Here is a 23,661-nt window from a genome sequence, read left to right on the forward strand (position 1 = left end):
GTGTGTGTGTGTGTGTGACAGGAACACTTAAGATCTAGGCAAATTTCTAGTACACAACACAGTAGTACATTAGGTGTGCAGAACTTCTTCATCTTGTAACTAGAAGTTTGTGCCCTTTGACCTACATCTCCCCGTTGCCCCCGGCCCCTGACAACCACTGTTCTGCTCTTCGCTTCCAGGAGTTCAACTTTTAGCTGTATTGGTTATTAAACTAGGATCCATGCGACATGTCTAGCTACCAGATATGCAGGTGAGAAGTAATGTAGAACGGTGAGTTTCAGTGCAAAAGTTTTGTCTAAAACTGCGTGCTTCTCCCCTAAGATATGAAATTACGAGACCTGGGTTTGTAACTCCCAGCCATCCCTCCTAGCACATCTCCACTCCCCTAACAAAAAGGCCACCTAGTTTTCCAGAGGGTTGTGTGGCAGAGGAGTGGTGTGGACTTCTGAGGACTTCCTCTCCTCCCCCTTCCCTCCCTAAGGAATTGGCAGTTACTACTCGAAGTCACCGTTAGCTTGAGTTGGGAGTCGTTGCACCATTTGGTGCCGACGAGGGCCTGCGTTCTCTTCAGTCTCGCAGGATCCGGCTGTGTTCACCTCTCTGACCTTCTCTACTCCTGACCTTTGTTAGCTCTGCTCCAGCTTCCATCCAGCCTCTCCAGTGTTCCTCCGACCCATCCCGACACTCCAGCCTTAGCACTTCTGCCCTGTGTGTTCTCTGATGCATATCCCTCCTTCATCTCCTGATGCCTCTATGTCCTTCAAGTCTTTGCTCAAATGTCAGCCAGTCAACAAGGCCTACTCTGATCATCTTATTTAAAACTGTAGCCTGCCTCCCCTCCTCCCTCCCTGCACTGCTGAGAAATTTTTGGATGCATGTAAAAAGATGGCATGCTGGAATGGAAGAAACAGACCTTGGAACTAAATCAAACTGGAGCTTGAAATTTAGCTGTTGGAACTTGGGGGGGTTTCCCCAAGTATTTCCCTGGGTTTCAGTGTCCTCAAGTGTTACAGGAGGTTACCTCATAGTGTTGTGGCTAGATGGGATGGCGTGCAGGTGAAGCACCTAGCTCAGGGCTTGCACAGAGCAGGTCTCCATAACAGACCTTCCAGATCCTTCTCTCTAGCCACTTCCTCCCTGCGTCAGTAGGGACTGACTACGTAGGAAGAGATTTCAGGAAGTCAGTTCCAGAAGAGAATGAACGCATTTGCACAGGGGAAATGCACTAGCACCGAAAAGTTGATTCTGTAATATATTAACTGAAATTATGGTTAGCCTCATCTTACCTACTCCAAAATGACTTTGTTAAAAGAGGAAATGGCCTGAAGCCTTAGGCCCAGCTGGGAATTGACTCTTCTAATAAGCTAGGCCTCTAACAGGCAGGTGATGTTACAGCCCTAGAGGAAGGTGAGAAGATGATTTTTCACTCTTGCCCCAAATCTTCTGAGGCATCCCAGCAAGGAGCTGTGTCATTAAGAATCATGTTCCAGAAATCCCTGGAGGGTCATCAAAAGGTACCATTTGCCCCTGGGACACGGGGATATGTGATTCCAGTTACTAAGCAACTTGCCCTTCTGGGCTGCCCTGGCCTCATTATTCTGGCCTGTGGTGGGGAGCAAATCTGTTGGAAGAAGCAGGAAACCCTGAATTCTCTATTTGTGAAAGGGAAGATCCTGGTTAAAAAACAAACAAAAACAACAACAAAAAACAACCCCCCCCCCCAAATCCCGGTAAGACCCTGGCTAATGTGTCCCTGGTGTGGTAGAACGAGATGAGGAGAGGCTGTCAGATACCTACCCCTTAATTTTGCACTCTCCCTTTTATACTTAGGCCAGTGAATACTCAGGAAAACAGAGAGAATGGTTGGTTGGGTAACAGAAGAGCTTATTGAAAAAATGTTCTCAAAGTGTGCACACCGTTCGAGGACCTGTAACAATATGAAAGAGCAGAAGCTTTCGAGAGGCTCAGAAAGGTGTTTGCCTTGGGTCCAACTTGTATGGGTTTGAGCCTTTGTTTTCCCATTTGTAAACTGGATGAAAGCAGTGCTGTCTACAGGAGTGATTGAGAGGATTGGATAAGTTACATATGTAAATGGCTAAGCACAGTGCCACTAACAATGTGTGCTCTTGGGCCACCTGGATGGCTCAGCTGATTAAGGGTCTGCCTTTGGCTCAGGTCATGATCCCGCAGTCCTGGGATCGAGTCGCACATCAGGCTCATTGCTCAGTGAGGAGACGACTTCCTCTCTCTCTGCCTGCTGCTCCCCCTGCTTGTGCGCTCTCTTTCTGTCAAATAAAATCTTAAAAAAAAAAAAAAAAGTGCTCTTACGGAGAAACAAGATGGTTTGTCACTGTATACACTGTATAGAAGTGTATACACTGTGGCCAGTTTTCTTTTACAAAAGTTCTTTTTCAAAGAGTGAACATGGGAAGAAGCAGGTAGAGGTTTGCTGATGGAGAGATTCCCCTCCCCCCCAGCCCCCCGAGGAGGGCAGGAGTTGGGTGACAGGGCAGAAAGCCACGGTCAGAGAGCAACTTACTAAATGGGTGTCCATTGGTATGAAATACTAGAGAGGAAGGTACAAGCTGACGGCAGCAAGAGAAGGGCAGCCGATCTTCTCAAGCTGGTAACGTTTGATGTAAAATCAGGGGTGGGGGGCATGCGGTTCCACGTGCCCAGCTTCTTGTCCCATATTGGCTGTTGCGTGCAAAGCACCCTCCGCTGTCCTTTGATGGCCTTTGGGCTCAGCTTTCCACCTCTGTGGGAGCCACTTTCTGGGATCCTGGCAAAGAGGGAGTCAACCTTCAGGCCTGCAGACCCATCGCCTTTGCACTGCCATGTGTGCTGCTGACCCACACAGGACTGATTACTGAGTGGGGCATGTAATTTATCAGAGAGTTCTTGGAGTGCCTCCGGGGAGTTTCTGAACAATGGATCGGGCGTTGTGTTGGTTCTAGCTGGGTCTGCCTCTTCCTTCTCTTCGGAGATGGAAAATCCATCTCCAAACTGAGCTCTGGATCCTTCATTGTCTTCTCTGCACTTGAATTGGTTGAGCTTTGAATTGCTGTGCTACTGTGTGGATTGTGCCCGAGGGTGCCTGTGGGTAGTTAAACTCTGCTCAGGTAATCATGATGAAAGGAGATAATCAGAGGGCTCAATTTTGAGGGACAGAATGCCTCTTCACTGAAGAGTCAAGTTGGGAGAAAGAAAATTGGGGGTCTAATTCCAAGTGTCGTCCCCAAACTGAAGCTGCAAGAGAGATGGCAACTCTGTTCGGCATCAGAATTAGGTTGCTTTATGGAAATCTCCCAACCTGCTGGGGTAGTTGGAAGTTCCTCATGGGTCTTGCCTGAACTTTCCCCCACTTGGGGAGGAATGTTCATTGTTGGCTATAATGTCTGTATCCATTTGTCCCTTGGGCTTGGTAGATATTCTTAGGACATGGCAACCTGGTGAGACCAGAAAGCCGTATGCTTATAATTGTGTTTTTTTAGATACACCATACCTTTCCTTCCTGATCTCTTTCTGCCAACACAGATCATATGCAGGGAGCAAACCCAGGTCCACAGAGCATTTCCCTTTCTTTTTAATCTGGAAAAAGTCTCATTTTACCCTGTGATAGATTAAAGATAGACATAAATTCTTTGCTACTCCTCCCATTGAGAAGGAAAAGCTAATTGCTATCCTGTTGAGTCTGGTTGGCCTTAAGGACTTGCTTGTAACAGGATGTAGCAAAAGTGACATTTGCATGAAGGCAACTTCTGCCTGGGCCCTTCGGGAACGTTCATCCTGGAGGAAGCAAGCTACCAATTAAGAAGTCTGGCTTCTGTGAGATGGTCATGCTGTGAGGAGGCCCAAGCCAGCCATGTGGAGTAGCTGTGTGGAAGAAAGAGAAAGAGGAGAGGAGGAGAGGGAGCGAGGGGTGGAGAGGGGAGGCGGCAGGACACAGAAGGAGAGAGGTAGAAAGGGACTTCACCAGCCCCATCTTTCTAGCCAGCCCAGGCACCAGGCATGTGAGCGAAGAAATTTTCAGATGCTTCCAGCCATGGCCACCATCTGACTGCCACAGCGTCAGGGACCCTGGCAAGACCCATCCAGCTGAGCTCCTCGATACACAGAACCATGAGAAATAATATTAAAATCGTTGTTTTAAGATCCTGGTTTTAGAACGGCGTGTTATGTAGCAACAGATAACTGGAACACTCCTATTCTGTTCAAGTCAGTGGGTCTAAAGACGTGAAAACAGAATCCAGGAGGTCTCGTCAACTGTTAATTTCCACTCTGTCACATATACCCTCTGAGCTTAGGGATTGTAGGGACTGCTATCTCCTAATGGGGGGGAGGGGAGGGAGGTGGGGAAAGAAGTCTGGGTAAGGGGAGGAAAATTAGGGATTAAAAAATTCCCTAAATAGCTCCAAACTTTCACTAATACCCGCTCTCATTTTGACTTCTATCAGGATATAATTCCATTGTTGCGATCTCGGCTGTTTTTTGAATTTCGTTTGGCTTCATGAAGTTGGGAGGTAAAAAACAGTATTTCATTATGACTTAATATTTTGAGTCATTTAATCAATGAAAGTTATTCTGTGAGGCCCAAGGAAGAATTTGAAGATGAAGAGGTTAAGCTTGAGGAAAGTGATAAAAGTAGAGTTGAACACTACCACATGACCACCCTGAGGACCAGGCATCATTCCATCAGTTTCCAGAGGAGGGCGGAGATGTCCTTGAGGGTGGGAGGAGTCTGTGAGGGCTGGGATGGAGGGCAGCAGATTCTCTGGCTCGGGCAGGGGAACAGATCCGTAACAGGATTTGGGTAGGTAGAGGGGAGGGCTTTGTTCGTGCAGGGGAATGACATGCGTGAATGCATGGTGCTAGAGTATTTTGCAGAGTGTTCGAGGGATAAAACGAACTGGAGGAAAACATGGAAAATATGCTAAAATTCAGCTGCTTGAGCAGCAGATAATACATATCTGCTTATGTACAGATAATACATGTATGACTTATGTTGCTGGATTCACCTGTTCTCTTGGGTGAAGGATGTCCTTACTGACATTGGCGAATATCTCCTGACCATCACACAGATACCCGTTGCCATTCTGTTCATAGTCTAGTGCCCAAGGAAGACACTTTTGGTAGGTGCAGCTTATAACTTGGAGGAGCAGTGTTCACGGGTTGAAAGATGCCTTCTGATCTGGGAGGGTTTTCACCAGGATCTTTCCTTGGCTTGCAGGAGTAAAGCTATATCCTCTTCCTTTCTGGATCTTGACAGTCAATTGTTCCCTGTGGGGGCTTTCTTCCCTCCCAGGGGGCCTAGGTAGAATCTTTGGGGTACTGGTCATCTCGCTTCCACAAAGCATATGTATATATACTCTTCAGTGGAGCCCTGGACCCAGAGTAAGGCTTCCAGACTCCTCTTCCAAGACCCTTCTGTTCATCATGAAAAATTCCCCGGCTCTGGTGGTCTCTGATTTTCGTCCTCCTCCTCTTCCAACTTTTAAATATGTAGATGGTGAGGAAAGCTTAGGAGGCTCCTCTTAGAGCTAGGAGGTGGCAGGTGGAGGGAAGTAGAGGGAAGCAGGGAAAGTTACTGTTCAGTGACTGGAGGCAGAAGAAACCGAGAAGGACTGTGTTCTGTGTTCGAGGAAGGCTAATGCTGCGTGCAGTTCCTAAGCTATGCTTTTCATCTGGTTTTCTGCTTCCTAACCCTGGATGCCTTGCAGAAGCCTTACAGCCAGCTTCTCAATGTGTGTGCGTGTACGTGTGTGTGTGGCGGGTGGGGGTGTGGAATGGAATGTGGTAGAATTGCAGCAAAAGATAAGAAATCGGCCATGTAAAATGAAACATAAGTTACTGTCTGATTTCATCTGTGACTGAGCAAAATTGGCAGAATTTTCATCAGGACTGTAAGAGCCAATCTTGCAGCCCTGTCGCACTTTCAAGAAACTTGCCAAGCTAAACGCCTCCATCAGCTCTTTGTCCCACCCTCATTGCAGGCATTGGCTTGGAGGGGTGATGGACACTTTCCACATCCTCTCTCCTTATCCCAGAGCTGCCGCTTCCTCATCTCCTCCCACTTTCAGCCACACCCCCACCCCGAATTTGTGTTTGGATGCAAACGAATTGTCATGAACGCTAGCTAAGGCAGAGTGGCCCTCTGAGAGAAGGCAGTGTGGAAACCCAGAAATGCTGGTGCTCAGGTCTGGGATGGACGCTCGCCATCATTTGGGCCAGCCCACCTTTGCACACCTGGGTACCCAGAGGCCCAGAAAGGTTGCACATTGGCCCAGGGCCATTGGTTGGTAGAAGCAGGGAAGGCCTGTACCAGACTTCAAAAATCACAAGCGTCTTCATTATACCCAGCCTCTGCTTTCTTTCTCGGGCAGAAGGAGATGGGACTTCTGGAACATGATAATGACTGGGATTCTGGTTTGTGAGTCTTAGGGATACTTGTAACCATTGGCCTGTGGAAGGATAGTCTGTATGTTACCCTCAGAGAGTAAACCAGAGATTAAACCTTAGTGATTAAAAGCGATCAGAAGGAAATACATGACACTGATAACCAACCTAATAGTTGTTATTTGTTTAAAAAAAAAAAAAACGAAAATGCAAATAGGCACAAAGAAAAACTAAAAATAACTCCTTTTCCACAGATAATCACCATCAACATTTAGCCTTTTGGTCTCTATTCTTTGTGTCTGTTTATGTAAATGTGTATATAAATATGCACACATATGTAAAAATAGGAATTTTATTAAAATCATTCTCTCCCCCATTTTTATGTTGTGTCTTGAATATCTTCACATGCCTTCTTAAGAGTGAATCCCTGAAGCGGGCTTCTCACTTCTCTGCTCCATTTTGAGCAAGTGTTTGAGCACATTCTTATGCGTTGAGAACGGTGCCGTCAGGCTCTGTGTTGTGCACTGCTAAACAATGGACCAAAATGTTCTTTGAGTATGAAGTGCTGGTAGATTGCATCTGATTTTTTTCCCTTCCTTCAGGAAGCCCCTGTCTACTGCAGAGAGTAGGGGGAAAAAGGCAGAAGAGAGTTAAAGATGAAAGCTGGTTTGTAATAGATGACAGTGGTTGTTAAAATTCACATCAAGCGTTCTCTGTATTTTTAGTTTCATAAAAAGCAAGGCACCCCTGACTCGGGTTGCTGTGCAGTCAGAAGAGATGTAAATATAACCGAGATGTTTTTGCTCCTTTGTGACTAATCACTTGAAGAAAGGGGGAGTGTGATAGATGGGGAACCCAGCCTACGCCTTCCAGTCTCTAAATATTTGTGATAAATGGTTCTGGAGTGTGTGTGTGTGTGTGTGTGTGTGTGTGTATACACACACATGCACGCATGCACAGGAATCCCCGCAGCACACAGAGGGTTGTTTCAGAGGCTATGTGGGCTACAGACTAGCTAATGGCCTGACTACTGATGGGAGAATCTTCGAGAATGCTGCTATTGAAGTGAGGCATCAGGCTTTCACAAAGTAGAAATTATAGAGCCATGCCGGGTTGCTCTTTTGCCAGAATAAGAAGTAGAATTTCAGAGGGAAAAAATGCAGCTTGGAAGAATTAGGAATGGAGGTGGGTGGAAATCCTACATTTCTGGAAGGTCATCCACCCAAATAAGGCTGGTGCTGGGGTTGTTGGAAGGGGCGAATGGCATAATCTCTGTGCAGTGCTTAGCAGGAGCCCTCCCTTATAGTTGGCACTCAGTAATTTGTAGCTGTTGTGCCTGTTACGATTGCAACCTTGCCATCCTACTTCTCACACTGAATTATAATTTCCTGTGGGGTGGCCATGTCCAGACATCTATGCCAACATAGAAGGCCTCCTGGGACTAACCTGTTGTCCTGTGGGATCTCCTCTTTCGATGCCTGGCCGCCTTAACTTTATCAGAATGTTCCTTGGGCAGGGCGCCTTGGTGGCTCAGTCGGTTAAGCATCTGCCTTCAGCTCAGGTCATGATCCTGGGGTCCTGGGATCCAGCCCCACACTGGGCTGTCCGCTCTGCAGGGAGCATCTGCATCTCCTTCTGCCCCTCCCCCTGCTCGTCATTCCTCACGCGTGCATGTGTGCGCAAGTGCTCTCTCAAGTAAATAAAATCTTCAAAAAAAAAAAAATTTCTTGGGCAAGCATGACCAAATAGGACAGTGACATGCTTTGGGCCATTGCAGAGCGCCCCTTCAAAACCACATTACCTCTGTAGTTCTGTACGCATGAGTGTTCAAGCCACCCGTCTGCCTTGGCCTTCTGAGCTTCTCCTTCCTTCCTCTTTCCTGAAGAAGAGGATTTCTTGCTGCAAATACGGCTACTAACCTACATCTTAATAGGGAAGAACCAGGAAGTGGGACGTAAAGTCTTGTGGGTTTGGCATTGGGGAGGAATTTTTGGGGGTAAGGTTTTTCACAGCACCTGGAAGGTACAAAAAAAATTTAGGGAGGCTGAAGGTGTTCAGAGAAATGTTGTGGGTTCGCCCTTGAGTGCTCTTGAAATGTTCCTTGAAAACTAATAATGAAGAATTGAATTGTTCTTATATACTTTTGCTATTGACCTGCTCCTTGCTGAATGTGTCTGAGCTGTGCAAACTGAGCGTGTGGGCTCCCGTAGATGGATTGGGGCTACACGTGAACAATCTTCTCTTGAATGAATCTGCTTTCCTGCTTAGCTTTTCTTATTGGCCTAGGTTGAAGGCATTCTTCCCCCCCCCCCCACCCCGAGCAAGCTTAGCTAACTGTGCAAGCGGTTTTGAATTTCTCCATAACCATTTAACAATTCTTGTTTGGCTGCTTTACCTCACCGTCTTTGATGGGCCAAGAGCTGCTCTCTCAGATTATGCTCAGAAACTGGGGGATCCTTCTTCCCAAGGCTCTTGACAGATGGGACTATGAAGGAGTTCTATGTTTAATGGGACCCAGGTTGGTTGGTTGGTTGGTTGGTTGGTTGTTTTTAACTGTTGAGCTCAGTGTAGACATCTGTATACAGTTTCAGGAGAAATTCTATCGTATTAAGTTCTTGGGTACATTAAAAATTTCATAAAGAGAAATGATCTCTTTGTTCTCCCTGTATATGAATGGAAACTCCTAATCGACTATTGCTGTACTTTTCTTGGAGCTCTGTATGTTCAGGTTTTAAAACTATGGTCAGCAGGTGATTGCAGTTAGATCATGGACTCCAAACTCACTGAATTGTTGTAACAGAGTTGCCCAGGTAAATTGGTGAGGATTGTAAAGTGGGTGGCATTACTATTGTTTCAGGTGAGTATTTTAAAAATACTCAGTGGGGGTGGGGATGAGAGGAGCAAATCTTGCATATTATGCTAATTAAGCCAAGTGTTGGACCAGCCCTTGTATGATAGGTATAGGAATTTTCTCAAACCTTCTTTTTCTCGTCCTTATGGGCACATGGTAGAATTTCATTTCCTTATCCTCTTTAAAGTCAGGCAAGATTTTTAACTTGCATTGGCTAATGAGCTGAAGTGACATATGTTTAAAAGATAGTGTGGGATTTACCACCTTCCCTTCCCACTGCTGTGGTGAGAGCTGGAACTGCTGTCAAGAGGAAGCCTCCATCATTCTGAATCCCTAAGCTCGGAGGCGAAAGGCTCTCCCCTGCCAATTGGCTTTGGCTATGTATTATAGGTGAGAAATAAACCTAAGTGCTGTTAACCCACTGACATGTTGGAGTTCTTTGTTACTGCAGCTTAACCAATCCTATCCTGACTGATACATCTTGACTCCCAACTCGTGATTGTAAATTTCAGTTTCAGCACTGATTTGTGGATTTTGGATTTGTTAACATTCCAGAAGTATTTCAACCCCTCTGGGTCTCCGTTTTCTCCTTTCTGAAATGAGGGGTTTGGAGCAGATTCTTCCCATAGTATCTTCCAATGCCAACATTCTGTGATTCTGCCCTTAATATGAAAGTTAGTGCTGTTCCTTAACTGTTAATAATTCTAGTCTTCTCTTTTTGGATTCTGAAAGGCTAGAGTTCAAGCTTGAAGTTTGCCATTTTCTTGCTATGTGACTTTGGGCAGGTTGCTCAACCATTCTAAGCTTTATATTCCTCTCCTAGAAAATGGAAAGGCAACTAGCTCCTCAGGTTCATGTGGATTAAATCAGATGAATAGTTGAGGTAATTTAAAATAGAACATGGTCCAAAGTGCCAGGAACTAAGGAGGCTTTAAGCAAATGCCTGCCAATTCCAATCTGAGAAGAAGAGGTGATATTAGCATCTCCTATTCCCTGATGGAGCTCAGGGAGACTGCAGGGCCCAGAGGGCTTGGGCTATCTATTTCACGGTGCCTGCTAGAGAAATAAATGTTGCAGGTCATAGGCTAGAATAAGGAAAAAAAGCAGATATTAAATGAAGATGTATTTAAATTTTGGAAGTATTGATTAATGTAGACAATTTGCTTATGAAAGTAGTGTGCTTAGAATCTCGTCTCAGCTACCAGAATGAGGGATCACTTAAATGTATTTTCCCCCTTTGACTACTAAATAATGGAAGAAAGTATCTTTGTGTCCACTTTTATTTTGGATAATTACAACATTTTCTTGAGTTTTCTTTGTCTCCTGAGTTGATACATATATGTGTGTATGTATATATGTATGTATGTGTGTATATATGTGTATGTATGTATATGTGTGTATGTATGTGTATATACATATGTATATACATGTATGTACTTTTTTTTAAGAGTGAGAGACTGGGGGCGGGGTAGGGAGGGGGCGGAGGGAGCGGGAATCCTAAGCAGACTCCACTCCCAGCACAGAGCCTGACATGGGGCTTGATCTCACAACCCTGAGATCATGACCTGAGCCGAAATCAAGAGTTGGATGCTTAACCAACTGAGCCACCCAGGCACCCTAAGAGTTGCAGTTCTTATGTTCATATCCTCTGAGGTGTTTTTTTGGCTTCTTCCTTTTTCTTCCTTATTTTTAAGGTAACGTGTTGAATATTTTAGGTTTACAGAAAAACCAAAGAGAAGTTCAGTTCCCATCTACTCCCTTCCTGCCAACCCCCACTCTCCCACAGTATTTACATCTTGGGTTAGTGTGGTGCATTTGTTACAACTGATGAATGAATATTAATACATTATTATTAACTGAAGTTCGTAGTTTATATTAGGGTTTTACTTTGTTGTATAGTCTTGACAAATGTGTCCTATATCCACCATTAAAGTATCCTACAGAATAGTTTCACTGCCCTAAAAATCCTTTGTACTTCACCTATCCATCTCCCCCTTACCCCCACAACCTCAGCAACCACTGATCTTTTATTTTTTTTAACTATCTCTGTAGTATTGCCTTTTCCAGAATGCCATATTATGTAACCTTTTCACACTAGCTTCTTTCACTTAGCAATATGCATTTAAATATTCTTCATTTCTTTTCATGGCTCAATAGCTAATTTCCTTTTATCCCTGAATAATAACCCATGTATAAATGTTCAACTTTGTTTATCCATTCATCTATTAAAGAACACCTTGGTTACTCCCAATTTTGGCAATTATGAATAAAACTGCCGTAAACATTTGTATGCAAGTTTCCATGTGGACGTAAGTTTTTGACTCATTTGGGTAAATACTTAGGAGCACAGTTGCTGGATTGAGCCTGTGTTTAGTTTTGCAAGACACTGTCAAACTTTCTTCCAAAGTGGCTGTACCATTTTACTTTCCACCAGCAGTGAATGAGAATTCCTGTGGCTTCACATCCTTGTCAGCATTTGGTGTTTTCAGTGTTCTGGATTTTAGCCACTCAATAGGTATGTGGTGGGTATCTCATTGTTTCAATTTGCAATTCCCTAATGACCTACGATGTGGAACATTTTTTCATATGCTTATTTGCCATCTATATATCTTCTTTGGTGAAGTGTCTGTTAAAATTGCCCACTTTTAAATTGGGTTGTTTGTATCTTATTGTCACATCTTAAGAGTTCTTTGAGTCCATTGTCAAATGTGTGTTTTGCAAATACCTTCTCCAAGTCTGTGGCTTGTCTCTTAATTCTCTTAATGGTTTCTTTGCAGAGCAGAGATTTTAAATTCTAATAAATTTCAACTTACCAATTTTTTCCTCATGGTTTGCTGTTGTATCCAAAGAGTCATTGCCAAACCCAGGTCACCCAGGTTTTGTCCTATGATATCTTCTAGAAGTATTACAGTTTTGTGGTTTACGTTTCGGTCTGTGATCTATTTTGAGTTCATTTTTGTGAAGGGTATAATGTCTGTGTCTAGATGATGATGATGATTTGGCATTTGGTTATCTAGTTGTTCCAGCGCCATTTGTTGAAAAAAAAATTTTTTTTTCGCCATTGACGTGCCTTTGCTTTTTTGTCAAAAGTCAGTTGTGACTATATTTGTGTGGGTCTATTTTGGGACTCTTTGTTCTGTTCTGTTGCTCTATTTGTATATTCTTTTGCCAGTACCACACTGTCTTAATCACTGTAACTTTATAGTAAGTCTGAACGTTGAGTAGTGTCAGTCTTCTGATTTTGTTCTTCATCAACACGGTGTTGGCTATTCTGGATATTTTCCTTTCCATATGAACATTAAAATCAGATTGTTTATATAAATTACTGAGATTTTGATTGGCTTGCATTGAACCTATAGTTAAAGTTGGGAAGCGCTGACATCTTAACAGTATTGAGTCTTCCTATTCATGAACATGGGACATCTCTCCATTTATTTAGTCTTTATTTCATTCATCACAATTTAATAATTTTTCTCACATAGATTTTGTACATACTTGTTGTTTGTACCTAAGGGTTTCATTTTGTTAATGTAAATGGTGTTGTTAATTTGAACTCCTAGTTGTTCTTGCTGATAATACGGGAAAACTATTCACTTTTGTATATTAGCTTTGTATCCTGCAGCCCTGCAATAATCACTTATTAGTTCCAGGAAATTTGTTGTTGATTCTTTTGGGTTTTGTACATAAACAACCATGTAATCTTCAAATAAAAAAAAATTTATTTCTTCCTTCCAAATCTGTATGCCTCCCTGCCCCTTAATGCATTTGCTAGAACTTCCAGTATGATATTGAATAGAAATGGTGAGAGGGAGTATCCTTGCCTTTTTTTGATCTTAGGAGGAAAGCATCTAGTTTCTCTCCATTAACTGTGATAAATGTAAGGTTTTATAGATGGTACCACGTTGATGTTATCCAGTTATTTCTTAACTATTTGAAATTTTGGGTATAATAAGAGAATTAAGCAGACCTGGGTTTAAATATTGACTATGCTATTTTCTAGCTGTGTTGATCTTGGATAAGTTAATTAGGCTCTCTGAGCCTCGGTTTCTGTACCATGAAGGGTGGGGGAAGACTTCATTGACATTGAAGAAAGGATTGGACTTGAAAGACTAAAATTATTCTGAAGTGACTGCCTTCAGGAATTGGGTCTGTCGAGGACACTGAACCCCAAAATGGGAAGAAGAAAAAAATGGGGGAAGGAAAAATCTTTTGAGCACAGAGAAGTGGCAGAAATGTCTAAGAGCTAAAACATCAAATATGATTTATCAAGCATTGGGATGGATCTGTGTGTCAGTCAGAAGATAAATGACCCTATGACTAAGTGTGGACACACAGCCTATCCTTTAGAATGAAAGCTGTGGAACAGGGGAGGTAACAGAGGCAAAAACCAACCAAACAAAACCCAAAACCCCCAAGAAAAGCAAAGAGAAGGAAACCTTACCAAGTCCAGGGCACCCTGCCTGTTTATTTGACTATGGCACTCCTTCAGAAGACACATTCAGAAACCAGACAATAAAGCGGCCAGCCTGTTCTGGCTGCTGCTTCTTTTCATGGATGAACTATTTTTTGTTTGTTTTTTCTTCCTTAGGGCTTCTTAAAATTTCCCCAGTCTCGATACTATTAAGCCTCTAGATGTGAGGATGGCAGTGTATTTCTGTTTTTTTTTGTTGTTGTTTGTTTGTTTGTTTTCAGAAGGTGTGGGGACCACCAGGGCCTTGATCAGCAGTTGGGTTTTGACTCTCTGCCAATGAGCCTCATTGGGCGAGGTGGGCCACTTGTGTTTTGCCTTTTATTTTTGCAGCCAGATACTCAGTTTCAGGAAGCTATTGATTCCCTGCCTGCCTCACTGCCATGAGTGTCTGGCTTTAGTGGTTTTGTTATTTTCTAGTTTTCAGGTCACTGCTACAGTTCCAACCATGCCCTCCCCTCCCCCAACTTATGATTATTTCTTGTGCACAAAAATGCCTTTAATCAATCTAGCCTGTATTTTCATTTATCTTAGCCATAATCTACAATTACTCTATAGCAGTTGTATATTCAGAATTAGGTACTTCAGCTTCCTAAAACCTTGGTTTTACCTTTTATATATCTGAAAATATTTGAATAATACAAATCAACTTTTTTTAAATTGAAGTATGGTTGACACACAAGAGTACAGTTTCAAGTGTACACCGTAGTGATTCAACAAGTTTATACATTATGCTCAGCTCACCACAAGTGTAGCTACCATGTGTCACTGTACAACATTACTTTAAAATACCATTGACCGTATTCCCCATGCGGTACTTTTCATTACCGTGACTTACAGGTTTTCAGCTATGAAATGAGTTTCTTCCATTCCCCTTCACCCATTTGCCCATCCTTCCATCCACCCCTCTCCTCTGGGAACCATCAGTTTCTCTGTATTTGATTTATGGGTCTATTTCTGCTTTTTATTTGTTTTTTAGATTCCACATATAAGTGAAATCATGATAGTTTATTTGTTTTTTAGATTCCACATATAAGTGAAATCATGATAGTTTTCGGACTTATTTCACTGTATTTCACTGTATTTCACTTAGCATAATACCCTCTAGCTCCATCCATGTTGTTGCAGATGGCAAGACCTCATTTTTTATGGTGTGTGTGTGTGATGTCGAAAACACACAGTAGATGAATATCCATTCATCTGTTGATAGACACTGGGATTTCTTCCATATTTTGGCTACTGTAAATAATGCTGCAGTAAACAGAGGGATGCATGAATCCTTTTGAATTAGTGTTTTCATTTTCTTTGGGTAAATACCCAGTGGTGGAATTACTGGGTCATGTAGTATTTTATTTTTAATTTTTTGAGGACCTTCCACAGTAGTGCACCAACAGTGCACCGGAGTTCCAGTTTCTCCACATCCTCACCAACACTTGTCATTTCTTTTTGATTCTAGCCATTCTGAAGGGTGTGGGGTGATATCTCATTGTGGTTTTGGTTTGCATTTTTACTGATAATGAGTTATGTCGAGCAGCTTTTCACGTATCTGTTGGCAACACGGTCTGTTGTAAGTCTTTAAAAAAATGTTTATTCAGGTCCTCTGTTCACTTTTTTAAAAAAGATTTTATTTGTGGGGAGGAGAGAGAGAGAGAATGAGAATGAACAAGCAGCAGGGAGGGGCAGAGGGAGAGGAAGAAGCAGACTCCCCACTGAGCAGGGAGCCTAACATGGGGCTCAGTCCCAGGACCCAGGATCATGACCTGAGCTGAAAGCAGACATTTAACCAACTGAGCCACCCAGGAGCCCTTCCTCTACTCATTTTTAAAATGATTATTTGGGGTTTTTTGGTGTTGAGTTGCCATTCTTCATATAGCTTGGATATTAACCCCTTATTAGATATATCATGTACAAATAAATATCTTCTCCTGTTTGGTTAGTTGCCTTTTGTTGATGGTTTCCCTCATTGTGTAAAAGCTTTTTATTTTGGTGTAGCCCCAATAGTTCATTTTTGTTTTTGTTTCCCTTGCCTTAAGAGACCTATCTAGAAAAATGTTGCTATGGCCAATATCAGAGAGATTACTGCCTATGTTTTCTTCTGGGAGTTTTGTGGTTTCAGGTCTCATATTTAGGTCTTCAATCCATTTTGAGTTTATTTTGTGTATGGTATAAGAAAGTGGCCCTGTTTCATTCTTTTGCATGTAGCTGTCCAGTTTTCCCAGCACCACTTTCCCCACCAAATCAAAACAACTTTTAATAGTCTCAACTATGAGGGGTCCCTCTGTTCTTGTCTTTCTTTACATCTCTCCCTATTTAAACCGCTTTAATATTACTTCTTTCCTCATTGTCTTGGGATAATGCCATTTTCTGAATGAATGTCCCAGCCAAACATCAAATACCAGTTACTGTCTGCAATGAGAAGGAGCAATTAACGAAGTAATACTTGCTATTTAAAATCCAATTATAAAAGTGAATCTCTTAAGAAATGCTCTGTTTTGGTTAAATCTGTGGTGACTGCCATACCAAAACGTACACATTTATGCATATATGCTTGAAGTTTTTTAGCAGAGATATAAAGAGCTTATAAAAACGTTCAATCAAGCCACAATATCTTTTTTAAGATTTTATTTAGAGAAAGAGCATGAGTGAATGGGAGAGAAACAGAGGGAAAGGGACAAGCAGACTCTGTGCTGAGTGCAGAGCCCAATGTGGGATTCCATTGCATGTCCCCAAGATCATGACCTGAGCCGAAACCAAGAGTCAGACACCCAACTGACTGAGCCATCCAGGTGCCCCAGGCCACAATATTTCTTAAATTAATTAATGCTTGTCCTTGATAATAGAAGCAAAACTATTTAGTTCACCAGTTTCTCGTTACTGTTCTGTTTATCTGCCAATGAAAATCCATGGATTGAGAACCTTAATTCACAAAAGAAATGCAACTTCTAGGGAGAAGATCTACTCCTGGCAGCAAACCAAGCATTCGGTTTGCTGTCCAGGGCCTTATAATTGTCTAGAAGCCCCTTTGGAGTTTCTAGGTATCAAGCTGGGAATTGGATTCTTCCTTCCCTGTTATAGAACCAGCAGAGACTGACAATTCCGTTCTTCCCCAAATGGGTATCCGTGCAGGCTGCCCCTGTCAGGAGCAACTCACGTGAACGTAGGATGCTGAGCAACAGGGCTCTTTGAACAAAAGTCTCTAAGCCTCAATTACCAGAAAACAAGGTCTGGTAATCCCACTTCTGTTTGTCATAGAGTATTCCTGGGGGGTATATTGCCTGCCCCAGAATGAACTATTCCCAGTGTCTTGGGTCTGTTTCTGATTCTTTTTTTTTTTTTTTAAAGATTTTTCTTTATTCATGAGAAATGGGGGAGGGGGAGACAGAGGCAGAGGAAGAAGCAGGCTCCCATGGAGCAGGGAGCCCAATGGGGGGATTTGATTCCAGGACTCTGAGATCACCACCTGACTCAAAGGCAGATGCCCAACTGACTGAGCCACTCAGGCGCCCTGTGTTTCTGATTCTTGTAGTTGTTGTCTACTCCCCTCATCCCAGTGATCCTCCCTCATGTGTCTGGTCTGTGTTGGACCTTTCTTCCCCGCCGAAGGGTCCTAGGACCTCAGTGGCTACACAGCCTTAGGGAGCAGCTCAAGCTCTGTCCACTGAGGATTTTTTCTGGCTGTGAGGATGCCCCCAAGCACCTTCAAGGAAAACTCCACGAACACTTGGAAAGCCTCCAATTTGCCTCAGATCAGGGTCGTAAACTTAAAATTTTCCCGGGGTCAGGGAACTATGGGAAATGGAAGATGTGGAAGACTTCAAGATTCACTCTGCACAGAAAGGGGAGCAGATATTGAGCTTCAGCGGACCTTCATGGTCCAGCTTCCAGACCGTCCAGCTTTTCAAGGGTGACCAGCATCCAGATTTTCTGAGCAGGCTCCCAATTTAAAGATACAAAACCAATTTGTTGGTCAAATAGAACCTGGTAGATGGACTCCGCTCCTTGGTTCATTAGTTGATAATCTCCGTGCTTGGGTTTCCCTGCTGGGCCTACTGATTCATCTTCTTTCTTGAGTGAAAATTTTGGGTGCAATGAGCAGAAAACCCAATTCATACTGGTTGAAACAACAAGGAATTTTGTTGGCAGTCCTGGAAGTTTGCACGTAAAGTGAGCGTCATGTTTGGTAATGTGGAAACACCCACTCGATCTTCCTGTGAATATTTTTGCTCCGCCCTGTGTTTTCATTCTCGGGCTGGTTTTTACATGGCTGCAGCAGTTCCAGGCCTCACACCTTTGTATGTATAACAACATCCAGAGGGGCAGAAAAAGGCTCTTTTCAAGCTTTCTCAGGAGAGCGAACAAGACAAGAAACCTCAGTTGCTGCTCATGTCCCATTGACCTAAACCGGGTCATATGCCCTTTCATGAACCAATGAGACAAGCAGGGTGGGATTCCCCTTACACCAGCCAACCTGGAGGTGGGGGTGAGTTCTGGCTCCCTGAGGCTCATGGACTTTGCATGTAGTTGTGTGCGTGTGTGTTATGTGTGTGTGTGTGTGTGTGTGTGTGTGCGTGTGTGTGTGCCTACCTGAACAAAATCTGGGTTCTATTAGGAAAGACAAAGGGGTATATGGATGCTGGGTAATTAACCAATGAAATCTATAATAGGCTTATATTTTCTAAAACTGACTTTTTGCAAGCCTCGTGTTGGAGTAGATAACCCAGTGCCCCTTTCTGCCAGTGTCTGAATTCTAATAATGGGCACTGGATGCTGTCCCAAATTCTTATGTTGTTTCTTCTGTGTCCACATTGAGAATGGTGGCAGGGAGGCAAATTGAGTTCCTATAATACCTTGGGCATAGGTGGTGGCCCTGGGTTTGACATTCTTACCAACAAACTTAACATTTCTGGATTGATCTTTAAAAATATGTAATGCATGGGGAGAATACTAGCTACTTCAGTGGGCTGTCAGGATAGCAAATACAAGGAATGTAACACAGTTCTTGGTGTATGGTAAGTGTTCGATGAGTAGTAATTATCACGAGATTTATACTTTAATTCCTGAAGGTAGCTATTCATATTCTAAACCTTGATTTGTAACCATACATTAAGTAGTTTTGGATTGGTAGTCTTCTCCTCCTCACCTAACCAGTATCTGAAAGGTAATAAAATGGCTTGGCTTAGAGGTTTAGGAATTAGGGATTGAAATCTGCCATGCTTTTTCACTGGACAAGCCATGGCTGATTAAGCCAATTGAGTTCTCTTGCTCTTCTTCAAGAACAAATATTGTGTTGTTTTTACTTCAGTGGAACCAGGCAGTTGAAGCAAATACATCATCAGCAATTAGTTGTAAGAGGAGTTAAGCAACAGAATTGAGTTCTTTGTCTCTTTGTTCACTTTTTCTTTCCCAGAGGCCAGTTCGGGGAGGTAAACACTGTTCCTTCCACCTTCTCTGTATCTAAAAAGCTCTATAAAGTTGGGTACGAAGATTTGCGATTCGGATTATTCTTAATATTATTGGTTATGACCTCTTACTGTGGTATGTGCTTTGCAGTTTGCACCATACTTTCATATTTTACAAACTAGAGTTTTAAGATCTATGAGATTATACATTGTGTTTGGTTCACTATCTCAAATCTCTGTCCCAGTGTCTTGCAAAATAGATATTTAACGACTACATGAATGAGTCTCAAATCTACCTCAATGGGTTATTCTGGAAGTTACCATTATTTCTCTTTTACACTAGAAGAAATGAAGTCTCAGATTTCATGACGTGCTTAAGGTCAGCCAACTGATAAGTGGTGGAAACAGAACTCCAACATAGTGGCCTATTCTTTCTTTCCAGTACATACTTGAGGGTGGGGAGGAGAGTTAAGTTTTTTGAAAAGTAGGCTAGTTTGTGATTACAAAAATTAGGTTCCTTTCCAACCTGTGGGAGAGGGCCCTGAGAGAATGTGGGAATTATTGTAAGAAATTCAGGGGTACGCACACACCCACCAAGAATTATCAGAAAATTGGCAGAGAAGGTGGAGAGAGGACCCAGCCCCCTTTACCTGTTGAGGCTCCTGGAGTAAAGAAATCCCAGAAGCACCCAGAATCTGGTGGCGGTTTGGACTGAGCATCTCAAACTCTTGATGGGGAGAGACCAGTACTAGATTTTTGTTCCTTCAATCTGTTTTGGCCCAATAGGTGTTTAAAAAAACAAAACCACCCCCCCTTCCCAAAACACACACAACGAAAATAAAATACTCGTAATTTCCACATTTCATGGACGACCAGTAATTGCCTCACAGTCTATAGACCACATCTTGACTAGCATTAGTTTTGATTTTTAACACATTAAAAAAAACTACACTTGAAAAAAACTGTATTCACGATATTTTAATACAGTATTTGTAAATCAATCCATGGTAGGCTTTAGATGGTGAGGACCAGTAGTCTTGGGACAGAAGTTTAAACATGTGTGGTAAATATATTCTTTGTTCAGTGCTGTCAGTGCATTTCTGAGACATACTGGATGACCTCATTTAGAGACAGTACTTAAGGCCCTTTCTTGAGGCAAAGATCACACACTATGTCCTAATGTTTTTCTTATGTGCTACTATTGTGATAAAACACGACTTAGGTAATAGTTCTAAAGAATTTATATTAGCTGTTTGAATTCCCCTCCCCCATTCAGTGAGTCTTGAAAGGACAACTGCTGTCTTGTGGGAGAATCAAAAATTTGACATTAAAAATTGAGGGCCTTATACTTGAAATCTTTGATAACTATTTCTCCACATAGACCTTGAAGGGTTTGGGTGAAAGTTGGCTAATTCCGCTATGCTTGTGGAATCTCTGTCTCCACCGGGACTTTAGTGTCTTCCAAAGGCTCGCCGTCTGTTCCCAGACCCCAGGTTTTCCATGAGAAAAAGCAATGCCTCATTTATTTGATAACTTCCAGGGTGCCAGGCAGGGTGGTGAACAGTGGCTTCTACTCTCAGGAAGCTCGGGAGGAAGCAAGTGGAGGATCTGAGTCAGGTCAACAGAGTTCCAGGAGTGGGAGTTGGGAGCAGATCCAGTGTTCACCCCAAGGCCCTCCCCTGCCATGAGGTGTGGAACTGGCAGCTGGACCCCTCACACACCCGACCCTGAGTGAGCTCTTCTGACCCTTGGTGCTGGGCCCAGATGGTCTTTCATTTAGCATAAGAACTGGGCTTCATGCACAGAAATGATCATAATAGGAAGTTAAATGCCTGAAGAACGTGGTCCAGATTTCCAGGCAGAGCAGAGCAGAACGTGGGGCTGTAAGCTGGCTTTCTTGGCACGAAGCAGCCACACGGAGCATCTCAAGATGACGAGGCTGGCTGGCAGCCTGGAGATGCAGGGGCAATTTCTGTTGCTGAGATCGGAAAACACTTTCATTTTTGTGAGTTGAGGAATAGACCATTCTCCATGGGGAACATGGGATTTTTTTTTTTCCTAGTGATGTCGCAGGCAGGTGAATGTTTGCACTTCTCACACATGGGGGAAATTCCCCTAGACCCATGCTTCTCAAAAGGAACGAACATGGGGGTAACCAGGGGATCTTGCTGAAATGCACCTCGGGTTCAGTTGGTCTGGAGCTGTGCCCGAGACTGTTTGCAATGAGCTCCCTCCTGGGTGATGCTGAGGCGCTGCTCTGTAGTATTGCTGGTCTGTGGGTGGCACTTTCAGGCACAGGGACCTGGGGGCCTGGAAGTGTAGAAACTGGCCTCAACCGCTTTTGTGGAAGATACCGATTTCTGTTTCAGGCCCCACTGCTGTATTCCACTCGACGCCATGTTTACAGTGGCCTTTCCTTGTCTCAAGGGTCTTACCGTAGTATGAGAGTATGTATTGGTTGATGAGTTTAATCATTTAAAAAAGTCTTGGTTGTGCTTTTAAGCACATCTTCAGGGCAAAATGCTCGCTGTCAGGCACTGTCAAGTTCTGCTCCATCCCACATCATTACAAAGCATTGCTTTGACCCACATATCTTGTCTGTCTGGCGTATGGTGGGGGCAGTCCACTGTTGTAAATCCCGATGCAGAGAGCTTGGCAGTCCGCTCGCAGAATGACAGACTCGCATGTTATGTTCCGTGATTTGATTCCTCAGCAGCCTCTTAACTACGGATGCATTACGGAGCAAATCTGTAAAAGGAACTAAATCCATTGATTATATCGTGGGCCTTAGATTCAGCTGTCACCAGATACAGCTCGTCGTTTGAGTAGCCAGGGTTAAAAACAATGAGAAATCTAAAAACAAATTCCATTTTGATGCTTTGTCCCTTTTGAGCTACGTTAGGTGGTTTCTTTTAGAAGGGAAGTAAAGGCTCAAAGTTTATTCAAAATTAAACTCAATGTGATTTCAGGAGAACTGGGGCTTCGTATCACGAAATGTGCTTATATGCCCAAGTCTTTTATTCAGTGCAGTGGATCCCAGACCAGTGAGTGGCTTTTTCATCAACTTTCTGAGCTGATGTTAGTAGTTTCTAATGAAAAGATAACTCTGTAACACAGATCAAACTCTTCCAAAATTATTTTTAGTGGATTGGAGGAGTCGCTCACTTAATATCTCTAATTTCTTCATTTATTTTTATAGGTCACATTCCACCCCTAAAATATTCCATGGTCCTGTCAGCAACTTCGATTGAAGCAGAAATTAATCTTATCAAATATCTTGATGAGGACTTGGAAGAGTCCTTGCTATTAACAGGGTTTTGTGGTAACGGTATTCATCTTAATCAGATTTGGCTGACAAATCTCTCACAGAATTTTAGAAGGAAAAATAACCTGATTCATTTTGCCCATGTGAAACAGCTGGAGAGTTTGGCTAAGGTCACCTGGGCCTGTCCCAGTCTGCCCTCCCCCCACCCCCACCATCTCCCACATCCCTTATGGATGTAATGCACTGGCTTTGAGGCCCAAAGCAGCAGGTTTTCCACCTTTCCTGGTGGGGGGCAGGGTGTTCTGTCTAAGCTATTCACTGAGGTCCCATAGCATCCAGCAGAGTTGCAGTGCACTCACCATGTCTCCGGGGAGACAAAATGGTGTGGTAGGAGCCCAGATTCTATAGCCAGGTGGCCTGGGTCAAATGCTACCTTGCCGTATTCAGGTTGTGTGACTTTGGGCAGGCCACCAAGCCTCTCGGTGCTTCTGTTTCTTTAAATGTAAGATGGGGACCTTCCTCATAGGATTGTTATGAAGACTGAATGAGTGAGTACCTACCGAGCAATTACGGCAAACATTCAAGTGCACTGTATGTGGAATTATGAGTGGGTTTGTGAATAGTGGGTCTCCACTAGATACTGAGTTGTTAAATCAGTGTTCTGAGTTTTTTCTAGCTTTAGAAAAATCAAATGGCCCATAACAGAATAAAAGAGAACATATTAGAGTACATTGCATCTATGCAGGGTGTTGTTTGGTGTCTCCTTGGCTCTCTTTTTAGTGTTCCTTTGGCTGTGTCTGTGTATGTAATAGTTCACAGTGTGAGAATGTATTTCTCACTGTGGATTGTAGTTAAGAGTTTAGAAGTCCCTGCTCCAGGAACTGAAGTGAGCTAATCCATTCTCTAAGTGCAGACCTATGGTGTGAATGAGGCACATTTTAGACATGAATGTACAAGATGAGCTCTGGCTGAAACTTAAATGTGCTTCTTTTGCAGAGGGAGACCAAAGGGCAGTTTCTTATTGACCACATCTGCAACTATTACAGCCTGCTGGAGAAGGACTATTTTGGCATTCGTTATGTGGACCCAGAGAAGCAGCGGGTAAGAGCCAACCTCTGTCTGGACCCATTTCGGGGAGTGACTCATGCTGTGGGTGACCAAAGAGGTTCCTCTCAGAGCAATCATGATGTATTCTTGTTCTTGTGGTCATTGGCCACCTGAAACTGACTGGCCCAGGATATATATATATATATATATATATATATATATATATATATATATG

The 23,661-nt window shown here is 43.1% G+C and overlaps 1 protein-coding gene across 1 annotated transcript in view; it reads left to right on the plus strand.

Annotated features, from left to right (window-relative positions):
- The first annotated feature begins 23,381 nt into the window (after positions 1 to 23,381).
- Positions 23,382 to 23,661, plus strand: part of LOC103667621 (FERM domain-containing protein 3) — an 81,690-nt gene continuing 81,410 nt past the window's right edge. Inside the window, exon 1 of the mRNA XM_008695796.2 lies at positions 23,382 to 23,480. The gene's annotated coding sequence lies outside the window, so the exon portion shown is untranslated. The remainder of the gene's footprint in view (positions 23,481 to 23,661) is intronic.

This window comes from Ursus maritimus, unplaced genomic scaffold (assembly GCF_017311325.1).
Source record: "Ursus maritimus isolate PB19 unplaced genomic scaffold, ASM1731132v1 scaffold_34, whole genome shotgun sequence".
NCBI lineage: Eukaryota > Metazoa > Chordata > Mammalia > Carnivora > Ursidae > Ursus > Ursus maritimus.